At 50.5% G+C, this 21,476-nt stretch overlaps 1 non-coding gene across 1 annotated transcript in view; it reads left to right on the top strand.

Moving 5' to 3' along the window:
• LOC104656493 overlaps nucleotides 1-21,476 on the top strand; it is a 44,645-nt gene that overhangs the window by 3,654 nt on the left and 19,515 nt on the right. The window contains exon 2 of the transcript XR_004060070.1: nucleotides 49-188. This is a non-coding gene — a transcript (uncharacterized LOC104656493). The remainder of the gene's footprint in view (nucleotides 1-48; nucleotides 189-21,476) is intronic.

Genomic DNA, 21,476 nt, shown 5'->3' on the forward strand with positions numbered 1-21,476 from the left:
GATCTCTCCACTCATCTTTAATCCTGTAATGTTATCCCCATTTTACAGATGAGAAAACCAAGACACTGAAAGCTGGGAAAGGGCAGACCAGATGTAAACACTGCTTTCCTAACTCCACTCACTATAAGCTGCTTCCCTTAAGCCTAAACTTGGCTCTTGCCTCATAGGACCGTCTTGCAGGAACCTAGGTGAGTTGCAGATCCTTCTCTCTGGTTCTGAGGCCACCTGGTAACACCCCTCCCCCAAGCACCAGCTCTCCCTGGCCTGCAGAATAAAAAAGTGCCTCCAATTAAAAGAAGAGCAGCTGGGGCCAGGGCCAGGGCTGGGGGAGGAGGAAAGGACGGGCTCAGCCCAAGGGGAGGCCCCTTTGGATCCCACACAATCTCCTCCTCCCCGCTCTGAAAGAGACCCCCGGGCCAGGGGTTGTCCTTTAGCTTACGGTTATGTGTGGAAACGTAATTACTTTGTGTTTGTGGGACCATGCATCCATGAGGGGAAAGCTGGATGGGAAAGCATGTGTGACAGTCAGGGTTGAGAGGGCTGTGCAGATGTCCTGGGCATGTCTTTAAGAGACAATTTTAACAATATATTCAATGAATAATTATAGAGCATCTAGTATGTATCAGGCACTGTGTTAGGCTGTTGGGATACAACTGCAAGCAAAATGCATGTCGGTAAGAGCGTTGGAGGAGAAAAAGAGAATCTGGGTATTTTACACAACTGGATTTTGTCATGTGAGGATGCATGTGTCAGTGAGAATGCAAGTGAATGTGTTTTCTGCAACAGGATGAGTATGTGTTTACAACTGTTTCTCTGTAGTGAGTGCCTGTGATGGGATGAGGGCATCTCTCTGCTACAATTGCGTGCTGCAGATAGTGTGTACCGTGGGAGGGGTGTCTTTTATTCCAATGGAATTGTCAGAGAAGTGGCCCTGCATGGGCCTGTGGTCACGGGGAGGGGGACACAGGGTATACCCAATGGATATATAGTAGGGAAAGGGGACTGAGAAATATGTAAGGGGATGTATAACATGACACGGTCCATGGTGGGGCCAATGGGGTTTGCATTCCTAGTATCAAAGGTGTTCCCTCTGCCTTCCCACTTGTCTCAAAAAAGGGGCAGAAAACTTTCCCTGCTGTGGGAAAGGCAGGATCACCTATAGTGACTTAGGGACTTAAAGACCCGGTAAAAGACACTCTAACCCCAGGAGCCCTGGGTTGGGGAGGAGGGTCTCTAGGAGCCTAGATTGAGGAGGTGGGGGGAGTGAGTAGGTCAAGTGACTCAGCTCAACGAGTCCTCAGGGTTGGGGGGTGTTCCAAGGCCAGCCCCCTGTCCCTCCACCCAATTCTTATATAAGATATGGAAGACCTCTCCAACACCAATGGATAGGCACACATTTTCCCATCAGTGGAGAGACTCTGAATGGCTAGAGGACAGACAGACAGAAGACAGACATGTCCCTGCTGTAGGCCACACTTAGCTGTCACCTTGTGTAGGGGTAGGCAATTTTCTTCTCCTCCCCTGCCCTCTCCTCTCAATCAGAGCCCAGCAGGCGGATGCTTCAGAAATAGGGTGCTTCTGTAGGGATCCCTTCCCTTCACTGTCTTCCCTTCCTGCTTGGCTTCTGACCCTAAAGGAACCTGTTGGCCACATTACCCCTGGGCATTGAGCTAAGGCCTCAGGCCTCTCTCTTACTAATTCCCTCCCAAGGGAGGCCCAGAGACCCTTAGGTTCCACCATCCATCCAGCACTGTCTTGATCATGGTGGCCTTGATTAGGGAATCTCCCATCCTGAGTCACCTCCAAGGATGCCAGAAACCTGGAAAGGGGCAGGTAAGGAGTGGGCTAAGAGAAGGCTCAAGGAAGGACAGACCCCCAGGGCCCTGCTCTCCCCAGACAGCTCTCAAAGGGCTCCCTGGGCACAGAGTTCGGAGTCCCATCAGTGAGTCCCATCAGTAGGGCAGCTGAGCCTAGGACCCAGGGCTGTGGACCGGCCCCAACCTCTCCCATCCTTGGTGTCTCCCTTGGCTCCACTCTGCTGGCCAGGTGGGTCTGTGCTGGGTCCAGAAGCCAAGCCCTGTACTGAGGTGTGGGGGAGGGAGAAGAAGCCAAGAGAGCACCAGCCAGCTGTGGGACCAGCCCTCTGAGGGCCCCGCTGCCTTCTAAGAGCCATCCTATTCCCTCCTGGGGTTGGCAAGCTCCCTTTGCGGTCTGCAGAAAGGACCTCTACAGGTGTGCAGATCCCTCACTCTGCCTGTGCGCAGTAAAACAGAGGAATGAGGCAAACTTTCCAGCTGGGTGGGTGATGGCCCTGAAGTGGCCAGCTCTACCCAGATTTCTCATCTCAATTCCTTGCCTCTGCCGGGGGTGCAGATTTGGCCTCAGAGTAAGGGTGGGTGGAGAGGCCCAAGCGCAGAAAACCCAGCCTCCCAGGGGACCCAGTCCTGAACTGTGGCTGAAGATGTGGAGGTGGGGGTCATGCAGTGCCTCCTAGCTGCTAGGGCCTCCTTGACATGGGCAGGTCTAAGTTGTTTCAGGGGGTGCTCAGGACTGTTTGCACATTGGAAGCTGCAGGCTCCTGCTGAGCCGGAGCTGGACTATGCTGGGAGTGGAAAACCGACTGGGACCCCTCCTCAAGATGACAGGAACTGGCTACCCAGGCCTCTGCCTCCACCCCGAGCCTGGTGGATGGAGTGCAGGTTTTATATTAACTTGCCAAGCTCCTCCTCCACCAGAAAAGCAAGGCGGGGTGGGGAGTGGTGGAGAAAATGGCCACAGCTGGGGAGACCCAGCTGCTGGCCAGTGGTAGTGTGGGAGGGAGGTTAACATGTTCCCCATGGTGTCCTGACTGCACACTAAAGCACAGCATATACACCAATGGTGACACACAGAAATACCTAACTCCCAAAGACTTCCAGACACAGGCTTGGCACAGAGGCAACACCCTCACACGCAGATGCACAGATGCCCACTCACCTTGCACACGAACACACAGAAACTCCTCGGTGTGCAGTCCCCACAGGTGCCCACAAAGCCTCCTTTATGCACCCATGTGCAGATGCCCACAAACACTCCCACCCCACTCAGTCTCTGCAGCACAGATCCAGAGCCAAACGAAGCCTTCTCCCTCCGTGCACACAGCCCTAGGGTCGCTGGTGCACAGATACACACAGACACACCCAACCACACTCCTACAGACGTACAGGCATGCTCACTTCCACACAGATCTTCCTGCTCAGATAACACAAAACAAAACAAAACACAAAACAAAAACACCCCCTCCCCTCTCACACATACTCTGAAGACGGCCACAGGGAGCTCAAAAGCAACCACAGTTTCTCAACCTTCCTGGGGAGTCCACGGTCGCCTTCCCTCGCGGGGAAGGAGTTGGGGGGGTGCGGGGCAAGCCGCAGGTGCCAGAAGTGGGTGTGGGTGGGGTGAGCGCCGAAGGGGGATGAACCGCATCCATATGCATGGTCTTCGCGCACAAAGAGCAGCTGCCCAGAGCTGGAGTCCCGGCGGGCCCGGAGTCGCACGGAGGCGACGGCGGCCCAACTAATTGAATTAGGTCGGCCCGGCCCTGCCACCCGCGCGCCACCCGCGTCCGCTCTGCCACCCGTCTCCGGCCGCCGCAGGCGCTCCTTGGGTGCCGAGGGACGGATTGAGGGAAGGAGGTGTCTCCGCCTGAGCTCCCGCCCGAGGCGGCCTCTCCCCCCGGAAATAATCCCATTGTCCCGGGGGCTGCGGGCGGCCCTGGGCGCCCGGGATCCCCAACTGGACTGCCGCACTGTGATTAATGGGACGGCGGCAAGGGAGCTGACACCGGGAGGGCCGTGGCTCTCCTCCGCCCAGTCCTTCTCAGCTGCCCTGCGTTCCGGTGCCCCTTCCCCACCAAAGTCGGGAAGCTAGAGCGGGGAGGGGCGAGGGGCGGGTGCGGGGAAGGTCACTGCTGGGAATTAGACCAGTTAGGGGCCTTCCTGAGTGTGGTATGAGCCTGAGGTGAGCGAGTGTGTCTGGGTGTGCAGCCATGTGCCCGAGTGTGCAAGAGCATCCAGAGCTGTCAGCCCCTGTCAGTGGGGTGGGATGCTGGGGGGTGTGGATATGGTAAAGTGCACAAGTACTACAGGGCAGGAATTATTAGAGCTGTGTGTAGTGAGGCAAGGATGGGATTTGTAAGGAGACGAAGCTTCCATCCCTGGGAGCCACAGTAGCCTCAAGACCAGGGAGCTGGGCCTGAGTCCCAGCACTGCCCTAGGTCCCACATAAAGTCACTGCCTGGCTCCTGCCCTCCTGTCTGCCCAGATTTCTGCAGCCACCTCACCCCTAGACCCGACCACCAGCAATTTACAGTGGGGCTCCTGGCACCTCACTTTTCCCATTCTCCCCTACCTGCCATGGGCTCCACCTTCCTGGGATGGAGCACCAGCAGTTTCTCTTCAGCTCTTCCACTCCTGACATCCTTGATATCTGGACTGTTCCAGTACTTGTAGCCCTTTTGAGGTTAGGCTCACAGATCTCCCCCACCCACTCCACAACACACAGGAAGCCTCCGATATGTGGCTGGGAAATAACTCCTCTGACCTAGGTAGCCCGTGGCTCCTAGGGCGGAGACTTTGTGTGTCTGTCCCTGAACTGCAAGTGCCTAGGGGCAGACCAGAGTCTCTGCTTGTCACCAGCAGATACCCACCCAGAGGTGTTCTGGACACCAGTGAGACTTCCCTGGCTGTTGAACTCCACCCAAGATTGTTGCAGACCAGAATGTTCGGGGAAGTGGGCACGGGGCATGCCCCTTAGTCCCACGGGGCAATTTGCCTTCTCCACTGCGAAGCCAGATACCTGGTTCTGGACTGAGTGTATATGTGAGGTGCCCTAGGGATCCAGGTTCAGGGTTCTTAGGGCGGTGGAAGAGGGAAACCATCCTAGGAGTCCCAGGCTGCACTGGGTATTCAGGATCATCCCAGTGGCCAACACAGCCCCAGCCAGGACCCCTCCCACCTGCTGCTGCCCTCTACTGCCCCCTCGCCCCTACTTGCCAAATCACCCACTTCCTCACCTCCACTGCTACCCCTAGCCCCATCCCACTCAACTCTGGAGTAGTTTGCCTCCTGGCAAAAGAAAACCCTGACTAAGGGTGGGAGCTAGGCAAAGGCTGAGCCTTCCACCCACCAGAAGGACTCAGTGCTTCTGAGGTCTTTGTGCCCTATTCGCCAGGGACCACTACCTGGGAGGGGTAACACCACGGGGAGACATGGCTGCTGCCCATGCCGGCACATCCTCCACTGCTGCCCAAGGCTCAGTGAGGTAGGTTGAGGAGGGAGCTCTGGGCTGGGGACAGCCAGGGGGACACCCAGAGGGCATGTGGCACCAACATTGGATATTCTCGCAGGCCCACCGCCAGGCCTGGGCGGCCAGCACCCTATTTCCTGGGACTTTTACTGCAGCACCGAGATGAACAGTGACATTCCCCTCTCCCCTTTCATAAATATTGCATCTTCCCAATGCAATTACAGGAAACGGAACGGCATGAGCGTTTACTAAATAAGATTATGGGGTAATGCTAATGCAGTTTATGTCTGCGCTCTGACACCAGACAAACTCCCTATTAATAACCTCTCAATGAGGCACCAGGCTCAGAACGCAGAGCCTGCGGCTTCCGGGCCGCGCACTCTGCAAGAACGGCCAAAGCGAAGCGTGGCCGCCTCATGCTGGAGACCACGGCCTGCGCCCTCTTTCAGGGGTGCTGGGTTCCCAGCCTTCCCGGGCCTCTTGGCCAGGAGTTCCCCCTGCGCCCCTTCTCCGGAGGCAGCCTCACCGAAGCCAGGAGCCTCATCTGCACCCTCACCTCCTCCATTTATCATCTATTTCTGCAGCAGTTTAGTCCCAGCTGGTGCTAAGCCCCTCTCTTCCGAATCCACACTGCTGGGAGGGGCCCAAGTTTTCTCCCCTAAAGGGGAGAAAGCCTTGTTCTTCCCCCTCTCGGAAATTGCTCAAGGCTTCGCATTGCCTTGGTGGTGGGGATCCAAACCCCTTCCCCCTCCATTCAAGGCGCTGCACTTACTTTCGTTCCATCTGTAGTACCTTGCCTCAGTCGCTGGCTGCCCTTAGTACTGTTGTACCAACTGATAGAAACGCTCACACCTTCCCCAGTCATTCCTTGGGTGCAAAGCCCTGACAACCCCTATCCCCATGCCCAGCCCCACAAAAAGGAAAGAAAATTTCCACTCCTACTTCAAAAACGAAGTCAAAGTTCCGCCTCCCTGCACATTCTCAGAGCACAGTTCGTGAGTCCCTCCTCAAGTGGCCAAGAGCACACAATTTTTTAAAACTACCGTTTTTGGCCAGGCACAGTGGTACACATGTGTAATTTCAGCACTTTGGGAGGCCAAGGTAGGAGGATCACTTGAACCTAGGAATTTAAGAGTAGCCTGGGCAACATAGTAAGACCTCATCTTTATAAAAAATAAAAAAGTAGCTGGGCATGATGGTGCATGCCTGTAGTCCCAGCTACTTCAGAGGCTGAGGTGGGAGGATACTTGAGCCCAGGAGCTCTACACTGCAGTGAGCCATGATTGTGCCACTGCACTCCAACCTGGGTGACAGGTCCAGACTCTGTCTCAAAAAACACAACAAAACAAAACAATCCTTTTTTGGATCACAGATTTGGAGTCACAGAGACATGGGTGTAGTCACAGGATATAGAGTTATAATCACACTGCTTTTATAGTGTGTTTGTAAACAAATCAGTTAACTGCTCTAACTCTTGCTTTTCTTGCTTATGAGAGGTATAGTGAATTCTGTCTTCTAATTCATCAAGCCATTGTCAGTATCAACATAAAGAAGAAACAGTGTAAATGTTTCCTAATTTATTGGGGTACCTCTGTTTTCCTATCTTTCTTGTGATTGCACTGACCTTTATGTAAGATGTATGTCTTCCCTACTGGTTCAGTCCTGCTCAATTTTCCGGACTCAGTTGATGAGTTCCTCAGACATACTGTGTGCCTTTCTTGCCTCCCTAACCCCTCTTCTTGAGTCTTCTTTAGGGTCCCATTAAGAGGGCAGGGCTAAGGTGACAGAGATCTGGGAAAATAGGGGATAGGCACAGCAGAAAAGTGCAGACAGGATTTCAAGGTCAAGAGAGCCAGCCCCCTGCCTAGTTCTTGCCCTGTTGCTTGCTGGTCATTAACACAACCCCTGGTTCTTCTCGGCCTTCAAATAAAAAGAAATTTCATGCCCAAGGACTCAGTAATGAGGAACCAGGGAGGGGCTGGGGAGCCTGCAATCTCAGCAAAAGTTTCCCCACCTCAGAGGCCTCCTCTCCTTCTTCCCTCCTACTCCTTGCTTCTGAAGTCAGCAAAACCTTTGAGCAGCTTCTGGAAGAAAGAGGCCTCTCTGCCTTTGGAGCAAGCAGAAGAGTGAGGGGCACTAACAAGGCCTCTTTGTAGGCCTCCTGGAGCCCCGCTCCAGCAGCCACCACCTCTCCATCAAGGTCGAATTGTGCCGGCCTCTGAAAGGCCATAGGGGACAGGATGGGGCCCAGAGCCTGTTGAATGGGGGGACAGTGTATGCTTTACTATATTCTTCTGTCCCTTGCCCCTTAAAACTGGGGCTAGACCTAATCTGGCCAGCACACACTTACCCCCAACTCCCACCCACAATTCTTGTCCTGGGTTACAAGTGACTTTGCTGAATGCTGAAAACCTGCCTTAATCCGCCTGGGGACATTTCTGACTGACCACAACATCCCTCTGCTTATTTATGAAGGATTAGACCTTCTCTCTACCCCACGATATCTGGCCAGTGTTCTTTCTGAGTCTTTTCTAAGTGCTCTGGGTATGGGAAACCTTCCTAACCAGGCCTTTCACATGACTTGTACATAGTATATAGACACACACACACACACACACACAGACACACACACACACACACACACACACACACACACAAACTCAGAGGTACATACAGACCCCTCACTCTCAAAAATGTGTATGCAAACTCCTAAGCATAACACATTGACCATCATTGAAGTGGGTCCAGCTATGCAGACACGCATCTGTACTATCCCCCACTGAAAAGCATGCACTCAGAGATGCATACAACCACACAGGTGTGCATGTCCGCACAAAAGAACACGCACACATAAATGCACAACCAATCAACTGCCAAGCATTGTTTCCAAAGGTGATGCTGCCACAGAATATCCCAGAGTTTGCCAGGATTGAGGAAAGTGGTTTCTCTTATCCTTGATGGGAATTCTGTGTACATATTATAATGCGTTCAATGTATTTGGGCCTTGTGCAATCGTATGACGGTATTGGTAAAAACCACTCCCCAGAAGGTACCTGGGCTATGAGTCATCCCGGAGAACCTAGAGAAGTAGGAAGAGCAAAAGTCTATGCTGAGGGGTGTGGCCTATTCATTGGAATCAGAGCCTGCCCATCATCTGCACTCTGTAAGCCAACTGAAGAGCTTAAAACAGGAAATAGGAACCTAGTGGGCAGGCTCCAGTGGGGTGTGGACTTTGAAAAAAGAAAGGAAGGAGCTATTTGGGCCTCTCTCAGGGAGTGGCTCTCAGTTCCAAAAAGCAGGTGTGGTCACTTGGGGCCTGATAAAGCCAGGCCTGATCACGGCCTGGCCATGCCTGATAAAGCCTGACCATGGCTAGGAAGAACAGCTGAGCTACACCAAAGAGTTTGTTTCTACCTCTGTGTACTTCAAGAAAACCAATCAGGACAGAGGAGTGGACTAGGGTAAACCGGTGGGGCTTCAGGGAGCCAGAGTGGAGCCAGATTGGAGCCAAGTATAATGGAAAAACCAAAGGCATTGATATTTGGCCACTTGGGCTCAAATTCTTCCTCTGCCACTTCACTAGCTGTGTGGTCTTGGGTAATGCACTTAACCTCTCTGATCTACTGTTTCCTCCCCTATAAAATGGAGATATGCTACCTATCCCATATGATTGTGGTGAAAGTTAAAACAAATTGAAAGATGTAAAAGTGCTTAGCTCAATGCCTGGCACTTGGCAGGATCCCACAGATGGTGGCTGTATAAGAGACAGAAGTAACTAGAAGGCCAGTGTAAGAAGGTCTGAAACCCAGGACAGGAAGACTTAGGGTCCTCCTTAGGATTGGGGCTGCTGCGACAAAGGCAGGACCCACAAAAAGAAGGGCAACTACAAGCTGAAGTGCCTGTTCCTAGTCAATGGAGTGGTGCAGATGGTTAACAATTTCATGTCAGACTGCCCCAGCTTGAATCCTACTAGCTATGTGACCCAGAGAAAATTTCTCTAACTCAGCCGGGAGTGGTGGCTCATGCCTGTAATCCCAGCACTTTGGGAGGCCAAGGCAGGCGGATCACCTGAGGTCAGGATTTCAAGACTAGCCTGGCCAACATAGTAAAACTCCATCTCTACTAAAAATACAAGAATTAGCTGGACATGGTGGCATGTACCTGTAGTTTCAGCTACTTGGGAGGCTGAAACAGGACAATTGCTTGAACCTGGGAGGTGGAGGTTGCAGTGAGCCGAGATCATGATACTGCACTCCAGCCTGGGCAACAGAGCAAGATTCCGTCTCAAAAAAAAAGAAAGAAAGAAAATTTATCTGATTCAGTTTTCTCATCAGTAAAATGGGATAATAGTAATTATGATCTACTTCATGAGCTTATTATGAGGAGTCAGTGAGTTAGTATTTGTAAAGTGCTTTGACTAGTACCCATCACATAATATAATACTATAAAATGTATGCTATAATATAATATAATACTATAAAATGTATAAATAAATAAGAATAAACCAGGTTCCCACACTGACAAGGAACTGGGTTCTGAAAAGGTCTGGGGCAGCAGGGCTGCCACAGATGGGGAGAGAGGTGGGCAGCCTGCCTCTGGCTGTGAGATCCGTGCTCCTTAGAACTCTGCTCTCAGCTGGGCGTGGTAGCTCGTACCTATAATCCCAGCACTTTGGAAGGTTGAGGCGGGCAGATCACTTGAGGCCAGGAGTTCAAGACCAGCCTGGCCAACATGGCAAATCCCATCTCTACTAAACATACAAAAATTAGCCAGGTATGGTGGTGCATGCCTGTAATCCCAGCTACATGGGAGGCTGAAGCACAAGAGTCCCTTGAATCTGGGAGGCAGAGGTTTCAGTGAGCAGAGATCGTGCCACTGTACTCTAGCCTGAGCAACAGAGAGACTGTTGTCTCAAAAAAAAAAAAAAAAAAAAAAAAGAACCCTGTGCTCTCAAACTCCCCCTTTTGTCCTCAGGTAGCTGTGGTTTGTTTCTCTTAGGAACAAGTTACCCTTTTAAGTCTTCATGCTGTTTAAGGGTTTGTAAGGGAAAAGTAGCTATTTCTTCATATGTTGCTGGTGGTGCTGCGAATTGGTTCCATCCTCCCTGGGTTATGTAACAAAAGCCACAGTACTGTTCATATCCTTTGATCACATAATCCCACTTTTGGGACCATATCCCAAGGAAATGAAAAAGCAATTTGTACAAAGATGTTTATAGCAGCACTATTCGTAATAGTTCAACCTTGGAAGCAATCCAAATACCCAACACTGGGGAAATGGTTAAGTCAACTAGGGGACATCAGCACAAAGGAATAGCACACAGGCCATCAAACTGCTAAACACAACACAGGAAAATGGTGCAGTGTGCCACATTCTAGGTGAAGACGCCATGCATTATAAAATATCAGTATTTCCCAAGGCAATTCATAGACCTAATGCCCTACTAACCAAAAACTCATTTTCTTGGAACTCAGAAAAACAAAAAGATTCTACATTTCACATGAAAGAGTAAATAGGTGAACCTGTCAAATAATTTTCTTTCTTTTCTTTTTTTTTGAGACGGAGTCTCGCTCTGTCGCCCAGGTTGGAGTGCAGTGACGTGATCTCAGCTCACTGCAAGCTCTGCCTCCCGGGTTCACGTCATTCTCCTGCCTCAGCCTCCCAAGTAGCTGGGACTACAGGCACCCGCCACCATGCCCGGCTAATTCTTTTTTTTGTACTTTTAGTAGAGACAGCATTTCACCCTGTTAGCCAGGATAGTCTTGATCTCCTGATCTTGTGATCCGCCCGCCTCAGCCTCCCAAAGTGCTGGGATTACAGGGGTAAGCCACCACGCCCGGCCATCAAATAATTTTCTAAAGAAGAGCAAGTTTGGCCAGATGTTAAAACATTTTGCTTTAGGGTAATTAAATGGAAGCAATGTAGTGTAGGCATCAAAACTGGCACTTAAATCGATGGGGCAGAATAGAGCCTAGAAAGAAACATAATCGCACCTAAGAATTTAATATAGGTGTTAGAAAACAGGGAAAAGAACATTACCAATAAATGGTGTTGCAAAAAGCTTTACTACTTAAAAATAAATTTAAGTTATTTTATATCATATAAAAATAAAAATAGGCTAGACAGGGAATTGGGGAATTCTCACACCTATAATCCCAGAACCATGAGAGGCCAAGGTGGGTAGATCACTTGAGCCCAGGAGTTCAAGACCATCCTGGGCAACATGGCAAAACCCTCTCTCTACAGAAAAAAAAAAAAAAATAGGCAAACAGGCATGGTGTCACATGCCTGTAGTCCTAGCTACTCAAGAGGCTAAGGTGGGAGCATTGCTTGACCCCAGGAGTTGTGATTGTGCCGTTGCACTCCAGCCTGGGTGACAGAATGAGACCCTGTCTCAATTTTTTAAAAAATATAAAAACCAACAATGCATGCTGGGTGCAGTGGCTCATGCCTGTAATCCCAGCACTTTGGGAGGCTGAGGTGGGCAGATCACTTGAGCTCATGAGTTTGAGACCAGCCTGGGCAACATGGCAAAACCCCATCTCTACAAAAAATACAAAAACTAGCTTTGTGTGATGGTGCCATGCCTGTAGTCTCAGTTACTCAGGAGGCTGAGGTGGGAGGATGGCTTGAGCCTGGGAGGTGGAGGTTGCAATAAGCCAAGGTGGCGTCGCTGCCCTCCAGCCTGGGTGATAGAGCCAGATCTTATCTTTAAAAAAAAAAAAAAAAGCATGTTAAATTTTTAAAAATTTGAAGAAGACGGTATACTTTGACAGGCTAAACTCAGAAAAAGCACAGGTTTTAGCTTGTGTGTGTGTCTCACTCTGCTGCTCAGCTGGAATGGAGTAGTATGATCGCAGCTCACGTCAGCCTCAAACTCCCGGGCTCAGGGGATTCTCCCACCTCAGCCTCTTGAGCAACTGGGACTACAGGTGCACACCACCATGTCTGGCTAATTTTTGTATTTTTTGTAGAGACAGGGTTTCACCGTGTTGCACAGGCTGGTCTCGAACTCCTGAGCTCAAGCAATCCACCTGCCTCAGCCTCCCAAAGTGCTGGGATTGCAGGTGTGAGCCACTGCTGGTTTTAACGTTAATAAAGATTAAGGGATGAAGCATTATGATTGATGTAAACATACATCATGGTGGTGTTTAATGTTGATGAAGTTTTTTGTTGCTGAGAAGGTAGGAGTTCAGTAAAATGGGGAACGGAGAGGGATGTGTTTGCATCTTTCTGTCAGCAAAGAGGAGACCTTGGTGCTGCTGTGAAAGGGCTGTGCCTCTACCTGCTGTGGGTCCGATAGGGGTCCTGGCAGCAGAGCTCCAGGGAAGCTAGCTGGGGATACTTACTCATCTTCCAATCTGATCCTGAACCTGTGCTTTCCTGTCCCCTAACCAGACTCAGATACCTGCCAGCCACCTAGAAGCCAGATGACTGGGGTGCCAATTCCAATCTTCCACTTAAAAACCGGGCAAGGCCGGGAGCGGTAGCTCACGCCTATAATCCTAAAACTTTGGGAGGCTGAGGCAGGCAGATCACCTGAGGTCAGGAGTTTGAGACCAGCCTGCCCAATAAGTCTCTACTAAAAATACAAAAATTAGCCAGGTGTGGTGGTGTGTGCCTGTAATCCCAGCTACTCCAGAGGCTAAGGCAGGAGAATTGCTTGAACCCAGGAGGCGGAGGTTGCAGTGGCCGAGATTGCACCACTGCACTCCATCCTGGGCCACAGAGCAAGGCTCTGTCTCAAAAAATAAAATAAAATAAAATAAAATAAAATAAAATAAAATAAAATAAAATAAAATAAAAATAAAAAAATAAAAACTGGGCTGGGCGCCATGGCTCACGTCTGTAATCCCAACATTTTGGGAGGCTAAGGCGGACGGATCGTGAAGTCAAGAGATCAAGACCATCCTGGCCAACATGGTGAAATCCCAACTCTACTAAAAATAAAAAAAAATAGGCCGGGCGCTGTGGCTCAAGCCTGTAATCCCAGCACTTTGGGAGGCCAAGACGGGCGGATCACGAGGTCAGGAGATCGAGACCATCCCAGCTAATACGGTGAAACCCCGTCTCTACTAAAAAAATACAAAAAACTAGCCGGGCGAGGTGGCGGGCGCCTGTAGTCCCAGCTACTCGGGAGGCTGAGGCAGGAGAATGGCGTAAACCCGGGAGGCGGAGTTTGCAGTGAGCTGAGATCCGGCCACTGCACTCCAGCCTGGGTGACAGAGCGAGACTCCTTCTCAAAAAAAAAAAAAAAAAAAAAAAGGAAAAAAAAGAAAAATACAAAAAAAACTAGCCGGGCGAGGTGGTGGGCGCCTGTAGTCCCAGCTACTCGGGAGGCTAAGGCAGGAGAATGGCATGAACCCGGGAGGCGGACCTGGCAGTGAGCTGAGATCCAGCCACTGCACTCCAGGCTGGGCGACAGAGAGAGACTCCGTCTAAAAAAAAAAAAAAAAAAAAATAGCTGGGCGTGATGGCAGGTGCCTGTAGTCCTAGCTTCTCGGGAGGTGGAGGCAGGAGAATTGCTTGAATCCGGGAGGCGGAGGTTGTAGGGAGCTGAGATCACGCCACTGCACTCCAGCCTCACGACAGAGCGAGACTCCGTCTCAATAATAATGATAATAATAATAATAATAATAATAATAATAATAATAATAACTGGGTGACCTTGGACCAGTAGCTTGACCTTTCTAGACCTCAGTTTTCTCATCTGGAATTGGGGATAATTACAGCACCTCTTCATAGAGCACCTGTGAGGGTTAAATTCATGTAAAGCCCACAGAATAGTGTCTGTCCCAGAGTAACTTAGGAAAAGTTGGCGATGATTCAGGCTGGAGTTGAGTTGAGGGAACTCTAACAGGGGAGTCAGAAAATGGTGATTGACTTCCGTGATGCCTCTGTCTCCTGGGTCTTTGGCTGGTTTTTGAAGCTGAACCCATCTGGTTTTCTCCTTCATCTGATGCGGCAAGAGAAATTTGGCCAGGAGGGGGCCATTGGTGCAGACCAAGCATCTAGTGGGAACATACAGGGGTCAGCTACCTTGGATTCCTCCTCCCCATTTGGGGGTTCAGCTTCCCTATTTCCCCCAGGGACAAAGACCCAGCCAGGTCACTCTCAGGGATTCAGGGAAAATAAGCATTGTGTCTGGGGCATAAAGAAAGGCCAAGTTCTGGGCATGTGGCTGCAGGCATGTCTTACGGGACAGAGACAGCCCCCCAAGCGGAGGACTGGCCTCCTGCTAACTCTGTCTTGCCTGGAGTGTCCTTGTGCTGGGCTTCCTCCAGCAACTTCACCCTTACCGAAAAATAGGGATGCTTTTCTTGAACTTCCTCTTTCTATTTCTCCTTCTAAGTCAGGGACAGATGGGGTGGCAGGGTTGGGAAGTATAGTGATCTGTTTCTTATCACTGTTGCCTGTATGTCCTGATATAAAACCTGGGAGTCTTCTTGTCTTTTGGTAAAAACTTTGTTTATTGCTACATTTTATTATCATATCACTCATTAAAATTATCCAAAATAGGACTTTCCAGGACCTACTTAGTGGCCACATAGCAGCCTCTGGCTACAAAGGGAGCGGCTGCTGGGTCCACAGAGGATGAAGAGACACACAGCGCAGGAGTCTTTCAGAGCCACATCGCAAAGTGCTTTCTTCTCTTGAGACTGGACCAGGTGAGCCTGTAAGAGCCAAGGTGACTACAGAATAAAGTGAATGTCAGCCCTGCGGGGAGGGGAGCCCAGAGGTCAGCTGCAGAGAAGGGGAAGAGGATCCTGCCTGGCCCCACAGAGCGGCCAGCCCCACATAAGTGCTTGAAGTTTGAACCCAGACAGAGTTGGGGTTGATGACCAAGAGCCTTCTTTCATTCATCCACCCATGCATTTATCTATATACCCACTTATTTGTCTATATGGTCAACTTTATTGAGCTTTGCTCCAAGCCAGGACTGCCCGGTGCTGAGCTGAACAGATCTGTAGGAAAGGAGTTTGAGACAGACCCATGGGATGTGGGTTTGGCAATCTTTCTTTCTTTGTCTTTCTTTCTTTCTTTCTTCTTTCTTTCTTTCTTTCTTTCTTTCTTTCTTTCTTTCTTTCTTTCTTTCTTTCTTTCTTTCTTTCTTTCTTTTTTTTTTCTTTTCTTTCTTTCTTTCTCCCTTTCTCTCTCCTTCCTTCCTTCCCTCCCTCTCCTTCTTTCCTTCCTCCCTCCCCTCCCTTCCTCCCTCCCCTCCCTTCCTCCCTCCCCTCCCTTCCTCCCTCCCCTCCCTTCCTTCCTTCCCTCCCTCTCCTTCCTTCCTTCCCCTCTCCCTCCCTCTCCTTTCTTCCTTACCTACTTCCCCCCTCTCTCCCTCTCCTTCCTTCCCCCCTCCCTCCCTCTCCCTCTCCTTCCTTCCTTCCTTCCCTCCCTCCCTCTCCTTCTTTCCTTCCTTCCCTCCTTCCCACCCTGCTTCCCTCCCTCCTTCCCCTTCCTTCCTTTTCTTCCTTCCTTCCTTCCTTCCTTCCTTCTTTCCCTCTCTCCCTCCCTCCCTCTCTCCCTCCCTCTCTCCCTCCCTCACTCCCTCCCTCCCTTCCTTTCTTTTTCTTCTTCAATTTGCCACATTGCCCAGGCTGATCTCGAACTCCTAAGCTCAAGCAGGCCAACTGCCTTGGCCTCTCAAAGTGCTGGGATTATAGGCATGACTCACCGTGCCTGGCCAATACTTTTATTTCTGAATCAAAGCCAGAATCAACCACTTCTCAACCTTTCTGGGATTCCTGGTGACTTTGTAGTTTGCCCTGTGTCTGTTATTTTTGCTAACCCCTGTTTGCCTGTAGTTCCTGATGATTAGAAAAATAAGCAAACCGAGCCTTAAGCAGGAGAAGGGAGATGTATGCTTGTTTCAGAGCCCAAGAGCAGAAGAGACCTGGAGAGGCTGCAGAGAGAGGAGTCCAGGGAGGGGGAGCCAGAAGTCAGAGCTCTCCTGCCAGTCCTCATCCCTCCCCGATGACCATCATCCTTTCCCTAATGTCCCCAACCCCCTCCCACATCCCCTGTTCCTTTCTCCACCCCCTACTCACTGTACAGGTCCCCTAGCCTCACACAGGGGTTCTCATATCCCCTCCGCCTTGGGAGTCTGGCCTTGGGCCTCTGGTGTTGGAGAACCTGGGATGGGACTGAGCATCCCCTCCCTAATGAGCATTCGTTATGGGATGAGCTCTGGCCTCCAAGGGTCAAAGGTGGCAGCTTTATTTACTCACAGCCATGCTCTCACTGACCGGCTCCTTTCATCATTTTTTTTTTATGATGGAAACAGCCCAGTGGCCACAGGCGCCCTGGGAGGCCACCCCACCACCTCCCCGAGCCCCGAGCCCCCAGACACAGACACTTGTATTCCTCCAATAAGGGCTCAGGTTTCTCAACAAAGTACAGCTTTGCTCTCAGGACAGTTTTCAGCTGTCGATTTTATCACATTCTTCTGTCTGTTCAGAGCCTGAGCCAGAGAAGCTGGGCATCGGCCGGCATGTGAGAGTGAGCACATGTGTGTGAGAAGCAGGGCAGCGTAGGGGCTGAGGGTGAGGGGTGACAGTGGGCATCTGTGGGTGAAATTCCAGGTCCATATGGTGTGTCTGCTTTAAGAATGTTTTCATGTGTGTAAGAACCTGTATGTGTATAAGCATGAGTATCTGGGGACAAGTATTACATATATCCACTTACCCCAAAATAAAATAGGAAGACTGTCGCCTGCACCTTCCCCTACATGTGCCCATATGGCTCATCTCACCAACTTGCCCCATGCTCTTCCTCCTCTCTGCTCCTCACACCCCTCCAGGTGAGGTGTCTGTGTGCAGGAGGCACATGGATCTGGGTGGCCAGCCTCAATGTGAGATGCCTGCCCAAACCAAGGCTCTCCTCACTGCCGCAGCCCTCCTGCCCACCTACGCCTCAGCTTTCTTGGCCTCCTCACCGGAACTCACTGACTCCCTTCTAAAGCAGTGTCCCGGGCAGCTGTGGTGGCTCACAGCCTGTAATCCCAGGCCAAGGCGGGCGGATCAGGAGGTCAGGAGATCGAGACCATCCTGGCTAACATGGTGAAACCCTGTCTCTACTAAAAATACAAAAAAAAAAAAAAAAAAAAAAAAATTAGCCAGGCCTGGTGGCGGGCGCCTGTAGTCCCAGCTACTCAGGAGGCTGAGGGAGGAGAATGGCATGAACCTGGCAGGCAGAGTTTGCAGTGAGCCAAGATCGCACCACTGCACTCCAGCCTGGGCAACAGAGTGAGACTCCGTCTCAAAAAAAATAAATAAAATAAAAATAAATAAATAAAGCAGTGTCCCTAGGGGAAAAACCCTGATCAGGGAGGAGTTAGCCCTCCAGGTGCCCCCAATTCGGAGTCCTGGAAGGGGTCAGACCTCAGGTGTGCACACAAATGTGGCAGTATTGGAAGGCCAGCCACTCCACAGAGGGACAAAAGACATATGGAGGGAGGGCATGGCTGCAGGGCATTAGGCAAGAGTGGCTTCTGGCTGATGTTTGCTCTAAAATTAAAAAAAAAAAAAAAAAGTGGCTTCTTAGGAGAGAAAAGCCTGAAGAGGGCTTTGGGGACCCTCCAAAGGTGGCCCTTGGTCACACTATTTAAACTCCCAGGATCTGATTTCTGAACCTGGAAAGCGAGAGAGAGTACTCTGGGCTCCAGCACCATCCCTGTATGGTGTCTGTGCCTGCGAGTATCTATGTGTTCATGATTGTGTACACGTGCCTGCGGGTGATGTGTGTGACAGTGTGTGCCTGTGTGATGAATACACACAAGCCGACATGTGATGATTTCCCAGGTGCATGTGCTCATGCCTCATGGAGGGGGTAGAGTGGTAGGTCCCATTTTAAATTACATTGCCCATGAGTCTTACAAGCCCTTGCCTGACCCTACATCCCAGTTTTGCGTTCAGAATCTCTGACTTCTGCAGCTCTCTGAGACATAGGGCCTATACTGGGAATGGGGCTGTGCAGCCCAGGGGCGGAGGTCAGCCTGTCTTAGCTCCCCCATCTCCCTCCAGGCTAGGCTGTGGCTCTGAGCACATTCGCACCCCTCCTCAGGCTGCCACCTGCCTGGGTGCCTGAGAAACCCGGCTCCATCCCAGGCCCAGGTCCCTCCCCCAAGTCAGGGCCCCTCCCACCTTCTCTCAAACCTGCTTAACCTGCCTGGCAGCCCAGCATTTCCCAGAGGTGCCTCCCAAAGGTGGGATGCACTGGAACAGCCCTTCCAGCAGCATCAGTAGCAAAAAGGGAGTGGAGTAGATGGGAGGGCAGGCTGACCCTGCAGAAAAGGATGGGGAATTAAGCTTGCCACTGCTACTGGAATGACACCTCTCTCTGACCTGAGCTTGCAGAGCCTCCCTTATAAACCGCTCCCACCCCCGCCTTGCCCCTCCCTGCCCCTGGCTCTAGGATGGACTCTGAGAGTGACCTACTTCTCTCTACCCCCACCCTCAATGGTTCCCTCCTGGCTCAGGTGATATTTTATCTGAGTGACCCAGGGGCACAATGGGTGCATTGCCACCCCCAGGAGTGTCCTGGAAGCATCGATGGAGGGATGCAAGCTAGATGTGTGTCGCTCCTCCCCTCCCAGGGCTCCCCGTGAGAATGGGGCCCTGGCTCTGAGTGAGTCCAGCTTCCTCAAGCACTCCAGATGCTCGCAGTTACCAAAGTTAAGTGTCTACAAACAGACTGAAAGGATGGACAGAGTCACAAAGCCCCTCTAATGGAGGAAGGGTCATACAATGTTCTTCCTTTTATTATTAATATTATTAATATTTAACTCCTGGCCTCAAGTGATCCTCCCCACTTGGCCTCCCAATGTACTGGGATTACAGGCGTGAGCCACCGTGCCTGGCCACCTGCTCCTCCTGTTAAAGGGATGAGAAACATTAACATGCTCACATAGATACACAAAATAAAAAACATTTGTTGAACACTTACCATGTGTGGGGGATGTTCTAAGAGTTTTACATGACTTAGTTCACTTTAACCTTCACAGTAATCCTATGGAGTCAGTATTATCTCCATTTTATTTTTTAATTTTTATTTTTTTTTATTTTAGAGAGGGGGTCATCTTGCTGTGTCACCCAGGCTGGAGTGCAGTGGTACCCCACCATGCCTGGCTAATTATCCCCGTTGTTTTTACTTATTTATTTATTTTTGTTCTGTAGAGATGGGGTCTCACTATCTTTTCCAGGCTGGTCTCAAACTCCTGGGCTCAAGCTATCCTCCTGCCTCAGCCTCCCAAACTGCTAGGATTACAGCTGTGAGACACCTGGCTTAATTGTCCCCATATTAAAGACAAAATGACTGAGACACAAAGAGGCTAAGTAACTTGCCCAAGATCGGATCTCCAGTAGATACTGAATTCAGGATTCAAACCCAGGCAGCATGGCTATTGACAGCGTGCTATTCACCACCACTTTACATTTGCATAATTACCCTGTAGGATATACACACTCACTCATATTTAGGACAAGCCACCTTACATACATATATAATTGTGCATAGAAATACATCATTACCTAGTTGTTCATCACAACTAACATTTATACAGCAATTTATTTACAAATCACTTTCGCACCCAGAAACAATGCCCAGTGAAGAATGGGTTGTTAACTATTTAACAGATAACAATTAAGACTATGTTTACTGACTCAACTAGGGCTCAGTTATTTGGCTGGGAGCAGTTCATCTTTTCTTTCCCTTCCCTTCTTTAAATAAAAATAAAGCACACTTTGAAGTAAAATTAAAACAGGACAGAAGGGAATAAAGTGAAGAGTAAAAGGCTCCGTCCTTCCTCCTGTTGTTCCCATTTCCGGAGGTATGCCCTTCCAAAAATTGTCAATGCATATGTAAGTAAATAGTATTAGAGATTATACATGGCTTCTCATCCTTGCGAGGAAGTCTTTGTGGAGAAGCTTTTGTTCTCCTCATTTTACACATTAAGAAATCTCTGACCAGGCACGGTGGCTCATACCTGTAATTCCAGCACTTTGGGAGCCCGATGCGGGTGGATCACTAGGTCAGGATTTCAAGACCAGCCTGGCCAAGATGGCGAAACCCCATCTCTACTAAAAAATACAAAAATTAGCCGGGCGTGCTGGCAGGCATCTGTAATCCCAGCTACTCGAGAGGCTGAGGCAGAGACTTGGTTGAACTCAGGAGGCAGAGGTTGCAGTGAGCTGAGATCGCGCCACTGCATTCTAGCCTGGGCTACAGAGAAAGACTCTGTCTCAAAAAAAAAAAAAAAAAAAAGAAGAAGAAGAAGAAGAAAGAAAGAAAGAAATCTCTCAAAAATGGGGTACTGCATTTAATTTAATTTAATTTTTTTTAATTTGAGACGGAGTCTCGCTCCATCCACAGGCTGGAGTACAGTGGTGTGATCTCAGCTCACTGCAACCTCCACCTCCAGGGTTCAAGCGATTCTCCTGCCTCAGCCTCCCGAGTAGCTGGGATTACAGGCATGTGCCACCACACCTGGCTAATTTTTGTACTTTTAGTAGAGATGGGGTTTCGTCATGTTGGCCAGGCTGGTCTTGAACTCCTGACCTCAGGTGATCCTCCTGCCTTGGCCTCCCAAAGTTCTGGGAATACAGGCGTGAGCCACCACGCCAGCCCGGTACTGCATTTTAACAAGCTCTCTAGGAAAAAAGTGGCATAGCTCTCCAAGGTCACTCAGGTACTAAGTGGAAGTTAGGATTTCAGCCCAAGTCTCCCTGACCTGGAGCCTGTGTGCCCTCGTGCCCTTGCCCCAGGGCCCATTGCCTCCTCCATACCCTGCTGGCACCTGATGGCTCAACACCCCAAGAGCCAAGACTGCTGCTCTGAGCCTTTCAGGGTAGAGCGAGGGCTGTGCTGGAAAAGGACATTCCCTTTGGAAACTTAATCTAGGGGAGTACTTGCTGAGCTGAGCCCTGCTGAGGGGGAGGCCAGGGAGCAGGCCTGGGGACTTGACTGAGACCCAGATCAGCCAAGCGATGGGCTCACAGGATGCCCCCTCGAGCCCCCGGCTGACTTCACTGAGGCCTCAAGGGCTAAGGAGAGTGGCAGGTGATAGGCTTCGGTCTCCACAGTACCTCCCAGCCAGGGACTCAGGATGGGGAGAGGAGGTGGGGTCTGGTGCTCCCAGGGAGAAAAGGGGCCTGTAGACAAAAACTGCAGCCCTCCCGCAACACCCGCCTCTG

The sequence above is a fragment of the Rhinopithecus roxellana genome, chromosome 11 (genome assembly GCF_007565055.1).
Source record: "Rhinopithecus roxellana isolate Shanxi Qingling chromosome 11, ASM756505v1, whole genome shotgun sequence".
In the NCBI taxonomy this organism is placed as follows: Eukaryota; Metazoa; Chordata; class Mammalia; order Primates; family Cercopithecidae; genus Rhinopithecus; species Rhinopithecus roxellana.